We start from the raw sequence: 22393 nt of genomic DNA on the forward strand, positions 1-22393 counted from the left end.
TAAAATGTCTCCCTGATGCTATAAACGTGTTTCCGGCTGTGTCAATATGATCCATCTGGTGTCAATATTTCTTTAATATTCTGTTAATATATGCCCTACTCTGTAAACGTGTTCCCTGTTGTGTCAAAATGTTCTCCGTGAAGATGTTTTCTGTTCAGCAAAAGTTACTTATCTAGTCTCATGATGTTCCATATTGGGTTAAAATGTTGCATGTTGTGTTAAGATCTCTGTTCTTGTATAAAACTCTGGTTAAACTGCAACTGGGTAATGATCGCCCAATTTCGACTGTCTTTTACCCTCTGTTAGCGAATGTGATTGGGGAATTCATATTGTATCCAATACATGCATGTGAGTGAGATTTGTTCTGTATCTGTCCGTCTCCGGTTGTAGTTGCGAGTTTTTATTTATTCATTTCGAGAGGTGCGCATCACTGACGAGGCCAGCATTCATTGCCAATCCCTAATTGACCTTACGAAGGTGGTGGTTTGCTGGTTTCTTGAACTGCTGCAGTCCCTGAGGTGTCGGTACAGCCACAGTGCTGTTAGTCCAACAGTGTTTCAGGATTTTGCCACTGCGACAGTGAAGGAGCCGCGGTGTATTTCCAAGTTGGGACGGTGAGTGGATTGGGGGCGGGCGGGCGGCCGGGGGAGGGGGGGGGGGGGGAGGGGGGGCGGGGGGCGGTGGAGGGGGGGGCGGGGGCGGGGGGTGGGGAGGGGGGCGGGGGATGGTAGAGGTGCTGTGTTTATGGGTGCAGTCTAAGAAGAGTAGATGAAGAAATATTGCTCCCATTGCCAGAGGAGAGAAGGATGGCTTTTAATGTGCAGAGTGTTTAGGACCTGGGATGCACTGCCTGAGAGGGTGGCAGAGGCAGCATCAAATCAGGGCTGTCAAAGGGGAATGGAATCAGCACCTGAAGTGAAAGGATTTCCAGGGTTATGAGACAAGGACTGGGAAAGGGATGAGCTGAGTTGTTCTTGTACAGACCAGCATACAGACAAAGGGCCGAATGGTCTCCCTCTCTTTGTTGTATCCACTCTAAGATTCTATATGTATGAGTGTTGGACTCATTTTGTATCGCTCTGTCTCTGGTGTGACAAATGTGTGTGATATTTATTATAAATCTATGTGAGAGACTTTGAAAATCTGTACACACTCTACACGGAAGATACCTAATTGAAACCGGGCCTTTTGTAGTAATTAGTACATGATTCCACACGATCCTCTACTCAAAATCTTCAATGTAACATCATCTGCTTATCTCTGAAATTCATTCTCCATCGTCTCATTTGCTAGATTTCCCTTTAGTACATCGATGCTAGTCGACTCAACTGCTCCAGATAATAGCAAATTCCAAGTTATATTGACTATATGGGCAAGTACACTAATATTGAATTTTCCATGGGATTTAGTGCTGCATCCAATCATTAATTCCTGTTTGATCTGTCTCTGCAACAGCGACAGTTCATGTGATTTATTTCCCTCTACTGCAGTTCTGTGTTGCGGCCAGTAGATGTCAGCACACTGTGGTAGACTGAACTTTAGACATCAGAGAGGGATACAACAGACAGGAAATGTTCACATTGCACTGAACCTGGGACGGGGGAATTTCGAAATACTAAATGTGTTGGCCATATCAATTTGGAATCTACCAGTGGCGCAATGGATAGCGAGTTGGACTTCTCAATGATGGCACGTTAGCCATTCAAAGTTTGTGGGTTTGAGCCCACCAGAGTCGGATTTTGGATCAGATTAGTAACAAACAGTTTGCTACTTCATTGATGTGATTCAGCTTTGGCACCGACATTTCCTGCTCTGCCATCTCTCCATGCTGTTTCTGTTTACTCGGCTCCAAGGGAAACCACTGCTTTCCTTTGTACTGATCAATTAAATACCGATAAATCAGCAATGCTATGCTTTTTAAGTACTTTTGAAGTGAAAGTATTAGCACCAATAGGTATTTTCTTTTGAACCAAGTGGTATTTTGAATCATTGTTGTTTAGAATGGTTAGAATTTCATTATACAAGATTTAATTATTAGTACAGCGCTATTAAAGCATATATTACACCAACTTTTCCCTATTTCTGATTGGGGGTAGTATGTAGAGAGAAATTTGCTTTTCTTGATATATATTACTGACCTATATCTGGGTGTCCAGGTTTCAATCCCAAAATTTGTCAGTGGTGCAAAACTTGAACATATTATGAACTTTAGTGAGAAGCATATTGATAATCTTCAAGACGATTTGGACAGGCTGGTGGAAGGTGCAGACACGTGACATATGCAACTTAATTAATGTAAGGAAGTGTGAAGTGATACATCTTGGTCCGAAGATCAAGGACAGGCGATATAAAACAATTTATATTTTACATAAAAACATTTAGCATTCCTAATCCGTATTGCACCTTTACCATGCCAAGATGCCGCAGTCTATTCACCCATCTCAGAACCCATTGAATAACCAGCCTGAAGTCTGCATTTCACCGTCTACTTGTACAGAGATCATTAAACATTTAGCACTCCCACTTTCCTATGTACCTTCACTCTGCAACGACTCCCTGCTCCGCCTGACAACTCAGTCAACGTCGCACCTTCACTTGTGCACTGCCCATGGTAGGCTTATCCCACTCACCTGAAGAAGGGGCTCAGAGCCTCGAAAGCTTGTGTGGCTTTTGCTACCAAATAAACCTGTTGGACTTTAACCTGGTGTTGTTAAACTTCTTACTAGGCTTATCCTGCCCAGTCCCCATTGCGTTTCACCTTGCTCAGTTACATTAGCCAGATTGCAACTGTTCCAACTTTTCTTTTCTCCATTAATAATGAATGAATAAATGGAACCATCCCTTGAATAAACACTGTCGCCTTTCAATGTCTCGCGGGTGAGTTTCATGAAGTGCTGTGTGTGATTCCTGCCTTTATGCTTCTGTACAAATTTAGTCAAAGGAAAGTTATCCAAATATATCTTCAATTCTCCTTCTCATTCACAAAAAACTGAGCGGATCATGGATACAGTTTCAATAGTAGCTTTAAAAAGATAGAGAATGGATTAACAAATTTAAAATCCAAGGGTGACATCAATGCCTGAAGTGGTTTTCAGGCTGTGGCGACTAGAATAACAATGCAGATTATCAATTTGAATTGTTCAAAATCATAGAATGGAGCATCCATTGTTGATGAAAGGAAACTTTAAACTGTGCAGCTGTGCTCTGCTTCAGGAGCTGGTTTTATGGAAATCTCCATTAATCAAAAATGTTGCCTCACCTGGTGAGCATGTCCAGCATTTTCTGTTTTTGTTTCAGATTTCCAGCTTCCAGCTTTGCATTGTGTTCTGTGCAGCTGTTTCCCTGGAACAGGGAACAGGTTCTGATCAGTCCTGTGACAGATAGAGTAGAATGTGTCTCCCGACTATCAAACCCGCGAGATTCGTCTCCAAGCTGTATAGGAGAATGAGGAGGAGAGAGAGGGAGGATCATTCTGTGATGGACAGATTTCCTGTATAAAGGACACAAAGGTTTGTATTTCCACAGCCGTTTTAACGGACATAAGATGCCCCAACATGACTTGCAATCAATAAAGTTCCTCTAAACAGTTCTTGACATTTTAACTACGAGAGTTTTGAACTTGCCAGTCGTTTCTACGTTGTCAAGAATCCATGTATAGAACTGTAAAGTGAATTTCCGGCACGCGGCTCTGTGGCGCAATGGATAGCGCGTTGGACTTCTAAATGATGGCATATTAGCTATTCAAAGTTTGTGGATTCGAATCCCATCAGAGTTTTGGATCAGATGAGTAACAAACGGTTTGCTCCTTCATTGATATGATTTCGCTTTTGCTCCGACATTTCCTGCTCTGCCATCTCTCCATGCTGTTCCTGTTTACTCGGCTCCCAGGGAAACCACTGACTCGAGAAGAAATCGCAAACCCCAGCTTTCTTCAAGATTGACACAACATTCGCTGGTTGGGTTAGAAATAGTAATTTTTCAATTAGATATTCCGCTTCCTTGGAAGATAAAGAAGATTAAAGAACACACACGGAACAACAACAACTTATAAATAACTACAATCAATAACTAAATATCAGTGCCTTGCAACCTGGTGGTATTATTCTGATGTATCTGCTGCGCTTGTCCTTCTCGGCTGCGGTGGTCGTGGGTTTGAGAAGGTGCTGGCAAAGTAGCCTTGCTGAGTTTCTGCAGTGCATCTTTCAGATGGTGCACACTGCTGCCGTTGTGTGTTGGTAGTGGACGGAGTGAATTTTTATACATGGGAAGCGAATGAAGTGGGATGCTTTGTCCTGGATGGTGCCAAACTATAGTGCTGTTCACGCTGCATTCACCCAGGCAAGTTATCCCAGGAAACCGAGTATTCCGGTTTCCTCCCACAGTCCAAAGACGAGCAGGTTGGGTGGATTCGCCATGCTAGGTTGCCTTTTGGTCCCTGCAGTCGGGAATGGGTTAATGACCCTTGTCACACTTAAGCAGTAAGACCCGAACTCTGTGATTTTGTTTAGAACACTGCAGAGTCCATGTTTTTGTCAGAGTTCGGTGTTTTTCATGTCTGTGCCAGATAAAAGGAACAGCTATTCCTCTGTCTCCATTTGTTATCAAGAAATGCGATTATCCCAGCTCGAAATAAGCTAAACAGTCTCCATTTTTATGTACCTTTGTTTAACACGATGGAGTTGGCATGTATGCCTTCTGTCTTTGAATCACCATAGATTCATATATATATATATTCATCATACGTTATTCATCTTATCCTGATATAAAGTATTATACAAACCTGCATGTAGATTAGTTAACTTGTTTGTGCAAAACCTGTGATGTTGTTTCAAGGATATAAATGACGAACAATCGTGGCCTTGGAGATTGAACAAACTACGCAGAGGAAGATACTGCTAATACAACAAGAATCTCACCATGAACAATGACAGACATCTTAGAGCATTGCAATGTAATGAGGGCGGGGCCCGGGACATATATAAACTCTGTTCTTACTTGTGTTCGATGAGAAGGCTGGGGTTCCACTGTTAGGAACTTCACTTCTCCCACAATTGTGAAAATAAACACTGCATTTTGATCTACTAATAGTGTCAGTGGTTTTTTTACCTACAACAATTGGGGGCTCGTCCGGGATAATCTGTTTACGGTCCGTTCGAATGGCCACGACCGGAGCACCGGAATAGATTATCGAACTCTAAATAGAGTGGGTCAAAATGCAGTGCGTAATCATCTGTGATAAGAGTGTGTGATGTTTAGATGTGAGTGAGATAGAGACTGTCTGAGTGATCGCCGGGGTTTGAAGGAAAAGCCTTCATGTGTAAGAGTTAGAAGGAAAGGCCTTCTAAGGAAAAGCCGGCTTAAAAAAAAATAGAATAAGCGGTGGTACGGAGGGATCTGATCAACCCTTACAGGTATTACCGGGCTCCGATAAGAGCGACCTGGGAGAGGGAGAGCGAGAAGGGAGAATAAGTCACTCCAGGTGGTGAGTATAAACTTATCAGTGTTATGGCGGGACAAAGACAGTGGGGACCCCCTGGGTCCCTAATAAATGAATTTATGACTAAGAGGGACAGACTCATAAAACAGATGATAACAGGGGGATGGGATTTAGACCATCCACTAGACCAACAACGAAAATGGTTGGAAAAGGAAAAGAAAAACAAAACTAAGAAAATTGGAGTTCTCTTAGTTCATCAATTGGCTGGATTAATTGAACAGGTTTCAGTCTCGGGTAAGAAATGGGCTGATGTCAAAGAAAAAATTAAAATGTTAATCAACAAAGGGGTGAAAGAGCCTCCGAATTTGGGGAGCGACTCTTTAGAATATACCAAGAATGTTGGGGAGTACCCGAAACTGCCCGAACAGTTAGAGCCTTTTTACAAGCATTTAAAGATGGGCTGTCGCCAGCTCACCAAAAAATCCTTAAAATGGGAGTTCTCAATACCCAGACTTATGATGAATTAGTGGAATGGGCACCTGGAATTAGAGATGGACCAGATGAGAAACCATACCTACAAATAAAACAGGAAAACGTTAGTGCAAACAGTAGAGAAGATAAACCAAGGGGTGCGTGCCATAATTGTAGGAAACTGGGTCACTTTGTCAGGCACTGTAGGGCTCCAAAGGGGGATAATGCACGTAGAAGAGGGTATGTGTATGTGATAATGAGGGAAACCCTAAACTTGGGTAATGTTGAAGTGAGAATGTGAGGCGTATGAGAAAGACAAAAGAGATAGACCAGAACGAGAGAGACTGCAAAGGAAAGACAAGGCCGAGAAAAAGATTAGAACAGCAAGCCAAACAAAGGAAAGATAACAAACCAGAGATAATAGGCTTGCCAATGTTGTTCCAAAATCCCGATACGAATGAACAGGAGGGTAGAATCTACGTGTCTCCACTAGTAGGGGGCAGACCATGCGAAATGCTGGTGGACACGGGAGCCTCCATATCTATCACTGATCTACCCTTGCCCACCACAAACAAAATGATTTATATAAGGGGTGTGAACGGACAGAAGACCCCTGCCTACTTAAGTGAAACCACCCTAGTAGAAATGAATAACCTGTATATACCTATGCGATTTTATGTATGTCAAAATAATGAAGGAACTATTATGGGAAATGACCTGATGAAAGAATACGAAGTCTTAATAGATTGCGGGAAAGGCGAATTGATTTGGCCCCGCCCCGATGGGAGAAAAGACAGGGTAGGAACATATGTTAACCATTTAGAAACCATCCATGCAGCATCTGCAACTGGACGCAACTGGCAGTTAGAATGTAATGGATTTGGCACCATTTGCGCCTCAATCCCTGGGGTATAGGCGGAAACAAACCTGGATACTGGATTAGTCAAAATTCCCCCTATACTCGTGGAAGGGCCAGAACATAAACCACACCGACAATACCCAATTAAGCCCGAGGCCAAAAAAGCAGTTGAAGAAATTGTAAAGGGATTGGTAAAAAGAGGGATACTACGGGAAACCACTAGTACCACCAACTCCCCCACCTGGCCGGTGCCTAAACCAGACGGGAGTTATAGATTAACCATTGATTATACCGCTTTAAATAAAGTGACCCCCAAGTTACACCCCATCGTGGCTAGTCCATCTACCATTTTAAACGGGTTATCATCATCCCATGGAATCTTTACGGTATTAGACATCGCCAATGGATTTTGGTCCATTCCCCTGGACTTTAATTCACAAGATAAATTTGCATTTACCGTCGGTGATAAACAGTACACATGGACTAGGCTCCCGCAAGGCTTCCACAATAGCCCGGCTATATTTCACCGGGTAATGAGTAAGATATTAGAACAAGTAGAGGCCCCGAGGGGGAGCACAATCCTGCAGTATGTAGATGACATCTTAATAGCCTCCAAAACTAGAGCAGAACACCAGACGGCACTATACTCAGTCCTGAAACACTTAGAAGAACAGGGACTAAAGGCAAGCCCCAGGAAGGCCCAAATAGGGAAAGCGCAGGTGTTATATTTGGGACACCTGATATCCCAGGGGACCAAAGAAATGCCATTGGACAGGAAAACAGCCATACAGCAAATGCCAAGACCAGTAACCGACCGGGGGGTAAGGAAGGTTTTGGGGTTGTTTAATTACAGCCGCTACTTTATACCAGAATTTGCAAGGCTCGCCGAACCAATACAAAGGCTAGTAAAAGGGGGGAAACCCGCTCTAGAAGTTATAGAATGGGGATCAGAACAGGAAAGGGCATATAGTAAACTAAAAGTAGAACAAATGAAGGCTCCAGGGCTTGGACTGCCTGACGCTAGTAAAGATTTTCATATCTATTGTAATAACGAGGGGGGGTTTTATTCGGCAGTAGTCACACAGGTCCATGGGGACAAACAGCGACCCGTGGGTTATTATTCCACAGCGGAGGGCCCCGTAGTAACCGGGTTACCCAGATGTATAGCCACACTAGATTGAGTGGCATGGGCAGTAAAGGTCAGCGAGCCCATCATAATGACGGGGAATATTGTTTTACACCCCAAAAATACCTTGGTGGAAATGCTGAACACAGGAAAATTGCGGTCTGTCTCAAACATGAGAAGGGCGAAGTGGGAGGCAGTGCTTCTCCCACCCACTAAGTCCATCACCATTGCACGAGACATGGGAATGAAACCCGTAGAAGAAATGTTAGGTGAAGGGTCTCCCCACTCATGTGGGGACGTAGACGAAGAGGGAGAGGAGAGTAGAATAGGCACCAGATTTGGTCCTGTTTGTGGATGGATCACGGAAATATGCAGATGTAGGCCCATTACGGGACAGGATTAGACGATATGTATTAGAGTTAAGCTCCCAATTGAAAGATATGCGGAAAACAGTATGGGACAAACAAATAGTGATAGATGAGCACAATAAACTAGAACAGACCCCGGAGGTACCCCCGGCGGGCAGCAAGGTTATGGTAAAAACACTACCAGGAAAACCTGGATTTGCCCCCAAATGGAAAGGCCCCTATGAGGTCATTATCAGTGGAGACACCTGTGCCTGCATAGATATGCAAGGTAGGGGTGTCTGGAAGCATTGGACTCAGTTAAAGGAATACACCAATTACCGCAACAAAACAGTTAAAAGGGGAATAAAGGGTTAAAAGTAAACAAGCAGGTTGTAAGTTTCTCTCACTCGAGGGAGGGAGAGAGAGAGAGAGATGTAAGATGTAATTGCGATCGAGAGCCTCATGTGATGGAATGGGGTATAGCAGATCAATGCGAGTTTAATAAATTAATAAATTTTACAACAGGGGCATCGGACAGAGATTTGGGGAATGTGGGAATAATAGCATTAGATTACATCTGAAGAGTCGTAAGGAGAGTTACTGCATCTGCCTGTGTAAAGATAATTATTTTAGTAGGGATATTTAAAATTGATAAAATAAATGGATTATTTGGAGCAGGCTTTTGTTAAATTTGAAAATGTATTTTTGATAGAACTAAAGTTGAAAAGATAAATAGAAAGAATTATTCCTGCGTATTTGAAATGATGATTAATCACTTGTTTATGTTCCTCTGAGTTATAAGACTTGCAGAAATTTAAGATAAAGTCAACATTTAACAGAGAAGGGAGTTACATAAGGTAGAATGGGAGTGCGTGTGTCATACTGGGAATTATTATACTGCCATAATGCATTCTAATTAAAATGTGTTACATGGATCAACCATGAAACTGTATTAAATAACAGACGGGCTAAAAGGGAGTGCCCGCCTATAATACCAAATTGACAAATCAATATAATTAGAGATGAGGGAAATAATTCAGTGGAATAATGAGATAAGAAAATGCTGGGGAAGTATTTGTTACAAACGGTTAAAGATCAAAGTGATAAGATTTCTTGAATTTACTTCTGTTTTGAGTTGAATTACAGCTTGGAAGGCAGCAGCATAAAAGCGACTGTTAATCAACGGTCTGTATTCTTAAATGTTTTACTTCCATCCCAGTTTAAGATGTTAAGTCTGAATAAATGTTGGAAGCTTCCATGTGTATCTATGTGTATCTGTGTGTTTAACAACGTGATTGCGTGAATGTTTTGTTGTTGTTCGTTTTAATGTTGAGAAAGGAGTTAGACCTTGGAAGGACCATGTGCTCTTTCCTTGTCTTGAAGTTGAAATTATAAGAGTGTATTTGAGAAGTTAAAAAAATAATAAGTAATTTGGTGAAAAATAGAAAAGCAGGAACAAAAGAATGAGGTGAATATAGTGTCTATGAGTCAGTTTAAAGTCCATCAAATCAATGAATCGTAGTTCCGATTATCCCAATTTACAACAGGAGATTAATCAGTTAAAACCTCAGTTGTTAATACAAATAAAGATGTCCTTGAGTATTTTTAATTTGCATTTGATGCCAACCATTGAATACCATGAATTATTGGAACTTGTGTTGCCAGTTAGTTACCGATATGAAATTCAAGACTTGTGTGATGTTCCGATAACATGCAACAAATTACATCATTTAAATCATCTAACATTGATGATAGTTCTGATAGTGTAACTAGTTAAAATTATATACTGCCGTTGGAATTGTTCTATCTATTGTTCAAGGTTTTCCAAATCTAAGAACACTGCAAAGCTTAGAACCTAGCCAGCTAGGAAGCAAACCAAAACATTTCTAATCAAGTAACTCTTGTTATTGTTCTAAAAGTGCAAGGAATTCTGATCTGGAGCTCAGTCTAAAAATGGAAACAGATTACTTTAAAACTAAATTAAGAGGGTTTTGAAATACCCGATGTAATTTGTAATATCTTGCACAATTAATATTAACATGACAGGGGGTGAAACCGGTTTACTGGAGAGAGACAGAAAAAGAGTTGGAGACTGGCTTTGCAGCCAGACTCAGAAATCTTGCATCATTTCGGTTATCTGTGTTTTTAAAGAGCGGTGTCTGACAGCATAAACTATTGACATCTGTGAGACCTTATGAGACAGTCTGTCTAGAGAAGGATCATTTCTGCTGAAACATTGCACTTTCAAATATGGACAAGCAAATGATCAAATTAGATATAATGTAAGAATACATCATACAAAGATCGGAGTTGTATGGTATGTGACTTAAATGAGAAAAGCGATGTCTTTTGATAGAATGTCCGGCTGCAGCCAGTGCAAAGTGTTGTGTGATTCGCCCCAAGCCAACTGAAGGGTCTGTTTATTTCTTCAGAATAAACTCGACTGATCTGAAGTAAATATGCCTTTCTTTAAGCATTGTTTTCGAAATAACGGTTATTTTAGAGAAAGAAGGAGAGAGAGAAAACAGCCATACAAGCAGTCTCCAGCTACATCAACAACTTGGCCATGAGAAAGTTTGTTTACCTTACATTGTACTATCAGAGAATGCAGCTAAGTTTCTAAGTTGGACTCAGAATTCCAAGCTGCCGAGGCCAAATGAGCTTAAATTAACTTAAAGCATAGCACAATTAATTACATTGGGCAAAACTACTTTGCACTGGCAAAGGCCATACAGACATCGGGAAAAAAACGTGGATGAAGGTATTGCCCACCATACTAAATGAGTTTAAGGGTTGCTACAAACCAAACAACCAGATTAACCCCTTATGAGCTAATGACAGGACGGACGATGCAATTATCAAAAAGCATCATAACAGGTGGGACCGATGTAGGTCCACTAAAAGATAAAATCAAGAGATATGTTTTGGAACTAAGCACCCAACTAAAAGGGATGCATAAATCGGTAAAAGACAATCAAGAAATAAGAGATGCAGAGAGAGCTTGACATGCTCCCTGACAGTCCCAACAGTGGGATGTCCTAGTAAAAATATTACCTAACAAATCAGGGCTTGTACAAAAATGAAATGAGCTGTATGAAGTTATAATTAGTGGAGATATCTGTGCCTGTATATACTCAATTGAATATGCTGAAATTAATTGGAAAAATATGTGATATACTCCACTTACAGATATAAGCAAACAAAGTGACCTCCAAGCAAGCTGAACGGGTTCGCGGATCCGCGGTGTTGTGCGTGGGCGATATAGCCTTTGGACCATTGTATAACGGTCGCGCGGGATATTAGTAAGTGATAAGATGCTTCTCATGCTGATGCTCACGACCCTGGCCCTGTTAGCCATAGCGGGAGAATATAAATTGAATTATGAGTTAGGGGTGAAGCACAGTGATCATCTCTGTAATGATGACTCTGTCTATTGTATGAACACCTTTGTGTATATGTCTTATCTGTATGCATCACAATCGAATCTGACCAAGTGCTGGGTCTGTTCACACATTCCCACGCACGGAGGAAAGGGAGGAATTCCCTTATTTCCTATCCCTTTATCAGCTCCAGAAGTAATTGAATGGGTTTTAAATAAGGAATGGAACCCAGAAAGGGACAAGGCAACTGACATTTAAAACCCCATCGGGTACCACTATGCAGGGTATCAGCAACAGTGATGTTGTTTCAAGGCTAGGGGGCGGAGGGTGCACTTTATCGTCCTTTAAGAAGAATTACCAGCCCAGCTACAACAGATCAGATTCCTCACCCTACTTCATTGTGAAAAATAAACAAAGGGGATCTATCTGCCTGATAAGAAATGGAACCATACCTGTTGGCCGTAGCTACTGTATACAACAGATTGATATCACTGATGACGCTGAGGCCATGATACAGGTCGCAATCCAGTGCCCCATAGCCACTGTCCCGGTTAGTCTCTCCTCCGCTTATGTAAGCGAGATGACTGCATTTCATGGTACCTATTTTGTCTGTGGAAACAATGCCTATCCGTGGTTTCCCTGGAATTGGACAGGATCGTGTTATTTGGCATATGTGGTGCCTTATGTTCACCATTACATTGACTTACGGGACCACCCCGAGATACACCTGCTTAGGGCTAAGCGAGCCATTAGTGAGACAGAACGATTCTTCATGATAGCCTACCCATTTTTTGGGACAGCAAAGGCAGCACAGGAACTTATACGGATGGCCACAACCCTAGAGAAAGTTGCAAATAAGACTAAGGATGGGTTCGAGGAGGTGAGCACGGCCATCTCTGAAATGTCAGCAGAGGTCGTAGCTATTCGGACTGTGGCGTTACAGAACTGATTGGAACTCGATTATGTGCTCGCCTCCCAAGGTGGAACATGTGCCATAGTTGGCTTCGAATGCTGGACGTATATTCCCGAAGCTTCGGAGAATATAACTCGCTTAGCAGATCATATTAAACAAGTAGCAAAAGCAATACAGGAAGAAGGGAACCAATAGCATGATTATAACCCTCCGGGCTGGCTGGGGCAATGGTTCGGGTCGTGGGGTTCTTACCTGATGCATGGATTGATTGTATTAATTGTAATTGTAATTACTTGCTGTGTTTGTATGACATTATTGAACGCCTGTAGCAAAACAGTAACAGCACGAATTATGACAGTCGCAAGTGTACAGGCGAAGGGGGCAGACCTCCTGACTAAGGAGCTAGGCCCATTCCCTGATAAAATGTGGTTCTGAGTTGGTCATAAATGCCATGTTTGGACCTGGCATCCGACCAGAAGGGGGGAGTGCAGTCGGGAATGGGTTAATGACCCATGTCACACTTAAGCAGTAAGACCCGAACTCTGTGATTTTGTTTAGAACACTGCAGAGTCCATGTTTTTGTCAGAGTTCGGTGTTTTTCATGTCTGTGCCAGATAAAAGGAACAGCTATTCCTCTGTCTCCATTTGTTATCAAGAAATGCGATTATCCCAGCTCGAAATAAGCTAAACAGTCTCCATTTTTATGTACCTTTGTTTAACACGATGGAGTTGGCATGTATGCCTTCTGTCTTTGAATCACCATAGATTCATATATATATATTCATCATACGTTATTCATCTTATCCTGATATAAAGTATTATACAAACCTGCATGTAGATTAGTTAACTTGTTTGTGCAAAACCTGTGATGTTGTTTCAAGGATATAAATGACGAACAATCGTGGCCTTGGAGATTGAACAAACTACGCAGAGGAAGATACTGCTAATACAACAAGAATCTCACCATGAACAATGACAGACATCTTAGAGCATTGCAATGTAATGAGGGCGGGGCCCGGGACATATATAAACTCTGTTCTTACTTGTGTTCGATGAGAAGGCTGGGGTTCCACTGTTAGGAACTTCACTTCTCCCACAATTGTGAAAATAAACACTGCATTTTGATCTACTAATAGTGTCAGAGGTTTTTTTACCTACAACAATCCCCAAGGTGTTTGTATCGGTAGATTAGCGGGGTGCAAAGGTCCTGTGTGCGATTCTCTGTCGGAGAGTCGGGACAGGCTCGGTGGGCAGAATGGTCTCCTTCAGCACTGTCGGGATTGTGTGATTCTAAGGCCATTTGACTGTGTTAGAAATTCCCTGAGGAAAAAAAAATGGAAAACTGTGTTTGTAGAATTTCCAGCATTGGTTTTATTGCAGAATATTTTTTTTGACTGCAAAATGATGAAAATAACTGAATTGTAAAAATAAACAGTCGAGATATTCGTGGTGAGTCTCGAAATCTGTGTTTGTTTCATCTTTGTAGATCATCCACTGTAAAGGGAAAGACAATATTGATTCGCAAGAAAGGGACATTGTAACTTGAGCAATTGCAATGAACACTTGAAAGATCACGTGAAAATAATCAAGGCACTGCTCGTGTCCCTGAAACCAGGATCTACCTGTTACTAGACAGGCGCTTTAACCAACTCAGCTGCAGAGCCTGGTACTGCTACTCCTGGTGCAGCAGAATGCTGGAAAAACGCTCCAGATCTGGTGGTGTTTGTGAAAAAGAGATACTGCCAGATCTGGAACGTATCTGAGAAAATAGAGGTAGTTCACATTTCAGATGCAGACCTTTCACGGGAACGACCGTTTCTCTCTCCCTAGATGCTATGGGATCTCGGATAGATTCATGAAACAAAATAATTGAATCCCACAGTGGCCCATCAAGACTGCACCGATTTCCCTGTAAACATTTCAAATCCGCCTTTCCCCGACATTGAACAAGCACATCAGAGGGAATCGCAAACATCACTCAGTGAAACTCTTCCGCTCAACATTGAGCGGTTTATCGTGAGCTGGTTCCATTTACTGTTTTCAGACACACATCTGGTATAAAAGTAGCCGTCTTCAAGATTTGATTCACACATATAGTTTACTGCTCGAAAGTTGATCTTTTTTAAATACGTCATTCATACGGGATATGTGTGTCACTGGCCCGGGAAGCATTTATTGTTCAATTTCAATACTTCTCAGTCATTGGCGATGAACTCATTCTTGAGTCACTGCAGTCCATGTGCACAGACACTGCTGTTCGGAAGGGAGTTGCAGGAATGCGAGCAAGCCACAGCAAATGCGATACATTTCCAAGTCAGGATGCAGTGGACCTTGCAGGTCGTCGTTGTTTCTCTGCATCTGCTGCCAGGTGAGAGATGCCTTGGGTTTAGAAGGTGCTTCACGACGGAAAAATCACTGCCAAGAGTGGGATTTGAACAGTCGTCGCCAGAGGAGACTGCAACCTAAACGCAGCGCCTTAGACCGCTCGGCCATCCTGACTACATTGGAGCTCGCCTAAAAACTCTGCACAAATGGATTTGAATTACATCTTGGTTGTTATTACATTTAAAACTCGATGTGTATTTTTCCATTTGTCAATCCCAGCCAGAGGCCCGTATCTGAGTCCCATCCTTCTCCAAGCCGCCGGGGGGGGGGGGGGGGGGGGGGGTGGTGGGTGAGCAGTTTCTCATTGCTGCATTGTTCTGTTTGCCCAAATCAACAAAGACCCAATTCCCGCCCTACTTGTTCTTTACATGAAGGTGTTGAGAGTGTCAGATCTGAGCAACATGAAATATTCAATTGTAGAGTTACATCCTTGCGACAGGAATATCTCTCCACAGCTGCTTTCGGAGCTGCTGAACATTTCCAGCATTTCCTCTTTCTGATTTTGTACCTTCATTTCAGGAGTTCATTTACTGACAACCCAAAACTTGTCTCTTGGACGCAGCTCCAGATACAGGTTTTCTGTGATCTTCTCACAGACAAGTTCACTCTTCACTTTCCTACACACATGCTTTAAAATCGGCTGTTTTACACTCAGCTCCCTGCGGCATTGCGTTCAAACCTCACCACACCTCCCATCCGCCCATCAGGGTCACAAGGGGACAAGTATTTTTAAATAAGAATTCATCGGTGCAAAGGGATCACAATGTTTGTGAGAGAATATAGGGGATTAATCCATACTCACAAGCAGAATGAAAATGAGTTAATCTCTCTCTCACACGCACACTCATATAAACACTCACACATCCACCGCCACGGCAGATGGTGAAATTCGACATCAATAAAAGTGTCTGGAATTAATTACCTTGAATCGATTGTCGTAGAAAAAAAACAACAACTGATAAACTGATGTTCTTTAGGGAAGGAATTCTTACCTGGTCTGGCCTGAATGTGACTCCCGACCAGCAGCAATGTTAGTGACTCTGAGCTGCCCTCACAGGTGGCCCAACAAGTCACTCAGTTGGAGGGAAATTTGGGGGCGATGTCTTTGTGGTATTATCGCTGGAATATTGATCCCGAAACTCAACTAATTTCAGTGGGGATCCGTGTTCAAATCCCACCACGGCAACTGGTGGAATTTGAATTCAATGCAAAATATTTGCAATCAAGAATCTATTTATGCTTTCGTGCATTGTCCATTATCGGAATAACCATTTGGTTCACCAGTGCCCTTCAGGGAGCGACATCTGCCGTTCTTGCCCAGTCTGGCCTACATGTGACTCCAGGGCCACAGCATTGTGGTTGACTCTCAACTGCACTCGGGCAACTGTGATTGGGCAATAAATGCTGGCCAGCCAGTGACGCCCAAGCCCCATGAATGAACACAAAAAAAGGTTGGCCCGGTCAGCGACGCTGAAAAAAATATATCGGAGATTCAAAATGACGAGATGCATCAACTAGTTTACAATCCCAGAGCTTGCAAATACAGAATGAATTCCAACTAATTTACAGATCCGGGAGCTGGCGGTTAGACCAAATCGCTTGTGCACGCACAATTCCACAGACAGAATGAGAAAGGTCCCAACCCCCACACAGCAGCAGATAATGAAAAACGCAGTTTAACTATGACCCTGATGTGGCGATGCCGGCATTGGACAGACGTGGGCATATTAAGAAGTCTCACAACACCAGGTTAAAGTCCAACAGTTTTATTTGGAATCATGAGCTGTCGGAGCGCTGCTCCTTCAAGAGGAACGTTGCTTATTTGGGACTAAAACAATGAAAATTAGTAATTCTAGTTGTTTACTTTCTTCTTTAAATATTGTTCAATTGTTTATAGTTAAGTTGCTTCATTTGTTAGAGTTGGTTTTAAACTGTGACTTAAACAAACATCTTGCTGTAAAAGATCTTTAATTTGTCAGTGGAATTACTTTCTGATCCAGTCTCCTAACTCTTAAACACCAGCTTCTAAACCCACGATCGTGACCATCTAGAAGAACAAGAGGAGCAGATACCTGGGAGCACCTCCACCCAAATGTTCCCCTCCAAGTCACTCACCATCTTGATTTGGAAGCATATCACCGTCCTACACTGTCACTTGATGCTGCTATTGCTTCTTTTGACAATTACCTCCAATATCTGCCCTCTGGGTCTCGATCCTACTGACAATGAGAACAAATTTCTATCAATCTCCCATGAGGATTTGCTTATTTTTCCCAATTCTCCTCTGAACCTTCTCTTCTCTGAGTAGAGAAGTCGCAGCGTATCCAACCATTCTCAGGAACTGAAGTTCTTCATCAATTGAACTATTCTGGTGAAACATTTCTGCTACCTTCTGAAATCTTTTATATTGTTTTTTAAAATTTGCTCTCCAGAAAATGGAAACAATATCCACTTGAAACCGAACTCGATTTAAATGCAGGCTTAACATAGTCTCTATACTTTTGTACTCTGTGCCCCATTAATAAAAAGCAAGGCACCGTCTGATTTATTATAATCACTCTGCTCACCATCCTGTGTACAGTTCTGGACACGCTATTATAGAAAGGATATTATTAAAATAGAAAGAGTGCAGCAAAGATTTACCAGAATGCTACCAGGACTTGATGGTTTGAGTTACAAGGAGAGGCTGGATACACTGTGATTTTTTTACTCTAGAGCTCAGGGGTGGTCTCATTGAGGTCTACAAAATAATGAGTGGCCTTGATTAGCTGGACAGTCAATATCTTTTCCCAAAGGTAGGGGAGTCTAAAACTAGAGGGCATAGGTTTCAGGTGAGTGCGGGCGGGTGGGGGGGGGGGGGGGGGGAGGCGGTGGCGGGGGAGGGGGGGCGGTGGATACAAAAGGGTGCAGCGGGGCAATCTTTTCACACAGAGGGTGGTGCGTGTCTGGAAAAAGCTGCCAGAGGTAGTCATAGAGGTGGGGACAATTTTGTCTTTTAGACAGTTACATGAGTAAGATGGGTATCGAGTGATATGGACCAAACGCAGGCATTGGGATTAGCTTAGTCGTTAAAAAAGGGCGGCATGGACAAGTTGAGTCGAAGGGTTTGTTTCCATGCTCTAAACCTCTATGCCAATCCCTGTCAACTTGGGAGATGTATGTACTTATTTGCCTCTTTAGAATTGCACCATGTATTTTATGTTTTGAATCTGGGTTCTTCCTTCAAAACAGATCAATTCACATTTTGATACATTTAATTTAATCTGCCGCATCACAAATTCCCATGCTTTTGGAAGTTTATGTAAACCGCATGAACGGCATTACCCTCATCAACACTCTCGGTTACCACTTCAAAATACTCAAGATAGTTAGTTGAAAACATTGTTACCTTACTAAATCCGAAATTGGAAAGTTATTTCCAATTTTTTGCAATTACCGATCATTTCCTTCAGTATCCTTAGATGCATGTCACCCGGTCCTCGTGTCTAATCAAATACGGACAGCCTCTCCAAATCTCCTCTTCACTGAGTTAATTGCCTCTGGAGTGGAATGCCGAACAGCATCACAAAGATTCACTTCCTGCTCAGTGAAACGCCTGGAGCAGAGTTAAAATATAATCAATTCAAAACCAAACTGTGACCCCCAGCTTTGTCAGACTGCAATTTCTTTCTGACTAAAATACAATTGAACACACGATGCAAGAATCCCTGACGCGATAAGCAATGGACAGTCCTGATTGATTTATTGGGATAAGTTTACAGTCTGGTTACGTGGGTGAACATTCTTGAAAACTTTTCATTTTCTCCATGTGCAGCATTGGGAAAATTGTCGCGAGGTGTTGCAGGATTTCAAACCTGATCTCGAGATATGTAAGTCCCGCCATCTAAAACGCAACGTATTTTGTTCAGATAAACGACCAGCATTTGGGATCAAAACTGGCAGCAAGCGAGGGCTCGTCCGGGATTTGAACCCGGGACCTCTCGCATGACCATACAACGAAATCCCCGAAGCGAGAATCATACCACTAGACCAACGAGCCGCAGGAAAGCAGGCTTCTCAACCAATACACTTCTGCTCACTAGCTGTCTTTACAGACGATGTCATAACAATGGAAAATTGAAGAAAAACACAGCAGACTCACGGGGAAATGTGATCCTTTTTGTCTTAGACCCTGAAAATTCAACCAGATGTTCAATGTTGGGATTGTAGTTTCTCTCAGCGAAAGAAATTCCCATCACGTCAGTTCAAAGATTGTTGTGAAGAACCGACATGAGCAAAGTGTGGAAGACCACAGCTGCATGTGTTCAAATACAGAGAAGTTATTTATTAAACGTTCCGTAGATTAATGATGAGAGTGAGTTTTAAACTCACCCGTGTAGACCATCGCTAAAACCGCTCGGCCATCTCCTCAGTCACCCAGGAGCTTGGAAAAAGGCCTCCATCCATTTGATTTTCGATCCATGAATATTTGGGGAAGAAGGTCACCCTCACCATCGCTCCTGGATGCCCAGCCAGATGGAATATGATGGAAATGTAGTTGCTGCAAAACAGAGGAAATTTCCATCCCAGCAGGTCACCTTCTATGACTCATTCCCTCACCCTACAGTATAAGTAACTCCCACATTTTATGCCTTTTAGCTCTGATAAAGGGTCAGCTGGACTCGAAACTTCACCTCTTTTCTCTCCTTACAAATGCTACCAGACCCGGGAGATTTTCCAGCATTTTGTCCATTGTTCATTAACATTTCTGATTTTACAATTGCGTTGCGAAAAGATGGTTGATAAGCTTAGGGAGACAATAAAAATATGTTTGCACTGGATCTTGATGTAGCGGCTGGCTCACCTCACTGGCCAGAGGGCATGATTCTTGCTTGGGGTAATAACATTACAATGCGGGAGGTCTCGTGTTCAAATCCTGCATGATCCCAGACACAATTTAAAAAGAAAGTTCTTCGCAATGGAGATGGCGACAATGAACAAAAGTTGGGGCAGAGCTCATCTCCCGAGAAATCATTGCAGAGAATACGTCTCGAGAAGAAACCATACAGTCTGACAGAGTTGGCAATCCCACGGTTTTGTTTTATTTTTTCCACATTTTGGTATTACTCTGGTCCTCCCACTGAACCTTTAGGATTGGTGCGTTTCAGCAATCCAGTTCAGGGGAAATTAACAATTAGGATACATACACAAGAACACTGGAAACAGGAACAGAAGTAGGCCATTCGGCCCCACGAGCCTGCCCCGCCATTCAATAAGATCATGGCTGATCTGTTTGTGGTTCAATTTCCACATTCCCATCTACCTCCGATAACCTTTGATTCTGTTGCCGAACAATAATCTATCCATCTCTGCCTTAGTAAATATTTAGTACCCTGCCTCCACCGCCTTCTGAGTCAGAGAGTTCCAAAGTCGCACAATACTCTGAGAGAACAAAATTCTCCTCACCTCAGCCCGAAAAGCGGAAGATCAGTTTTCTTTAAGTGTCTGTTTTTCTGAATTCACCCACAACTGGAGACGTCCTTTTCACGTGTATCTTGTGAAGGTCATTCAAGATCTGATGTACATCGAGCAAGTTACCTCCCATTCAGCCAGTTTGCGTTACCTTTCAGCCTAGTAAATCTCGTCTGCACTGTCTACCCACTCAGTTATCAAACTAGTAAAGCTTTCTGGACCGTTTCCAACGCAATTACATCCTTCATAGAATATGGATACCAAAATTTCGCACAATGGTCGAGATACTTCACAAATGACCTGTACAACTGAAGCATAATATTCGTTTCTTTCATGGTCAATTGCTTGTAATAAAGCAAACATTCCATTAACCTTCTTTATTACTTGCTGTACCTGCATACTAATTATTTGCGCCTCATGCACTAGAACACCGAGATCCCTCTGCAACTTCGAATTCCACAACCGTTCTATATTTGAGTAATAATCTGATTTTGTACTCCTTCTGCCAAAATAAATAACTTCACATTATATTCCAGTTGCCAGGCTTCAACCCATGTCCAGAACTTGTCTATAACTAGCTGCATGCTCCTTCTGTCCTCTTCACAACTCACTTTCCTCGATGTATTGTGTCTCCTGCAAATTCTGCTCCTATGCTTTCATGCTGTGGACTGGGGTAGCTGAGCTTCTATTGAAAGACAACTCCCAGACACAAAGGTCTGAATGATCTTTTCCTGTGCTGTAACTATTCTATGTGTATCGGTGTAGGAGTCATTCTGTGTCACTTCGTGTGTGGTGCAGGATTTGAGTGTGGAATTCATTGTCTATCTGTCAGTCACTGTGGGTGTGTATGAGTGAATGATTCATTCTGTGTGACTCTGTCTTTGTAAATACTTTGTAAATCTGGAGTAATTCAATAAATAATATACCTAAATGAAATTGGGTCAATTAGTTCTAATTGGTAAACTGCTCGACACACCCCTCCTTCCAGATTTCCATTAATTACAGCTGCGCTAATCGTCTCCGATGTTCTGGACGACAGCAAATTGCAAATGTTGCCGATCCAATCATAATTTAACAGTGATTTTTAGAGTGGATTTATTGATTAAATTACGAGGTCTGTCCTATCCCATCCCATTATTAATTCTTCATCTTGACCTGTTCCTGCAATATCGAAACTTGATGTGAATATCTTCCCTCTGTTGAAGTTCTGGTTTCGGCGAGTCGATGCCAGCACACTCGGGTAGAACGAAGCTCACGTATTAGAGAGGGACAAACAGACAACACTTGTTCATGTTCTGTTGGCGATGGGAAGTTTTAGCAACACTAATATTGAACGTGGCTTTTAATGGCATTTACTTTGTAACAAACATTTGTTGTCGTTGTCTGTCCATCGATTCGAGGATAACATCCACTCAGGTCCGTAAGTTTCTCCTGTGGATCTTCATGTGAGTGAACGGGGCGATTCTCGGCCCACAGATCTTTGGACACATGGGACAGGATGTCCCACAAGGTAGTGGGATCAGGAGCGCAGAATTAGCTTCCTGTTACTTTCTTCTCTGCCGCCATTCTACCTCATCATTAAGATCCTGTGACTCAAAGCGTGCTGCAGCTTGGGGGACCGATTTTGGCCATTTTGAACGATGACTAACAAACTGCTCCCAGTCATCAGCATGAATGAATCGCTTCAACCTGGAGGACGTCGGGGATGCATTGCTGGTGGAATTCCTCTCGTACACTTAGGATTCTCTGATACACTGGAGCAGTTACCTCATTGTGCTGAAACCACCAACAGTCAACGACATATATGAGAGAGTGAGATACATTCTTATCTGCCCTTCTCTGGTCCATTTTATCGAAATGAAATTTTTCAAAATCTTTCACTAATTTAAAGCCCAGAATCAGGCCACCCCTCAGCCTTGTTATTACAAGAAAAGAAAGATGCAAACAGTCAAAACTTTACCAGGCCTTTCCTTTGTTCTTAATGATTCTTCTTTTTATGGGCTGTGGGGTGTCACCTGCAGGAC

At 42.4% G+C, this 22393-nt stretch overlaps 1 non-coding gene across 1 annotated transcript; it reads right to left on the bottom strand.

Annotated features, from left to right (window-relative positions):
- Nucleotides 1-18867: 18867 nt before the first annotated feature.
- Nucleotides 18868-18957, bottom strand: trnap-cgg (transfer RNA proline (anticodon CGG)). The gene is given in 2 exon segments: nucleotides 18868-18903; nucleotides 18922-18957. It is a non-coding gene; the product is annotated as a tRNA-Pro (tRNA).
- Between the last annotated feature and the right edge of the window lie 3436 nt (nucleotides 18958-22393).

This window comes from Mustelus asterias, unplaced genomic scaffold (genome assembly GCF_964213995.1).
Source record: "Mustelus asterias unplaced genomic scaffold, sMusAst1.hap1.1 HAP1_SCAFFOLD_290, whole genome shotgun sequence".
NCBI lineage: Eukaryota > Metazoa > Chordata > Chondrichthyes > Carcharhiniformes > Triakidae > Mustelus > Mustelus asterias.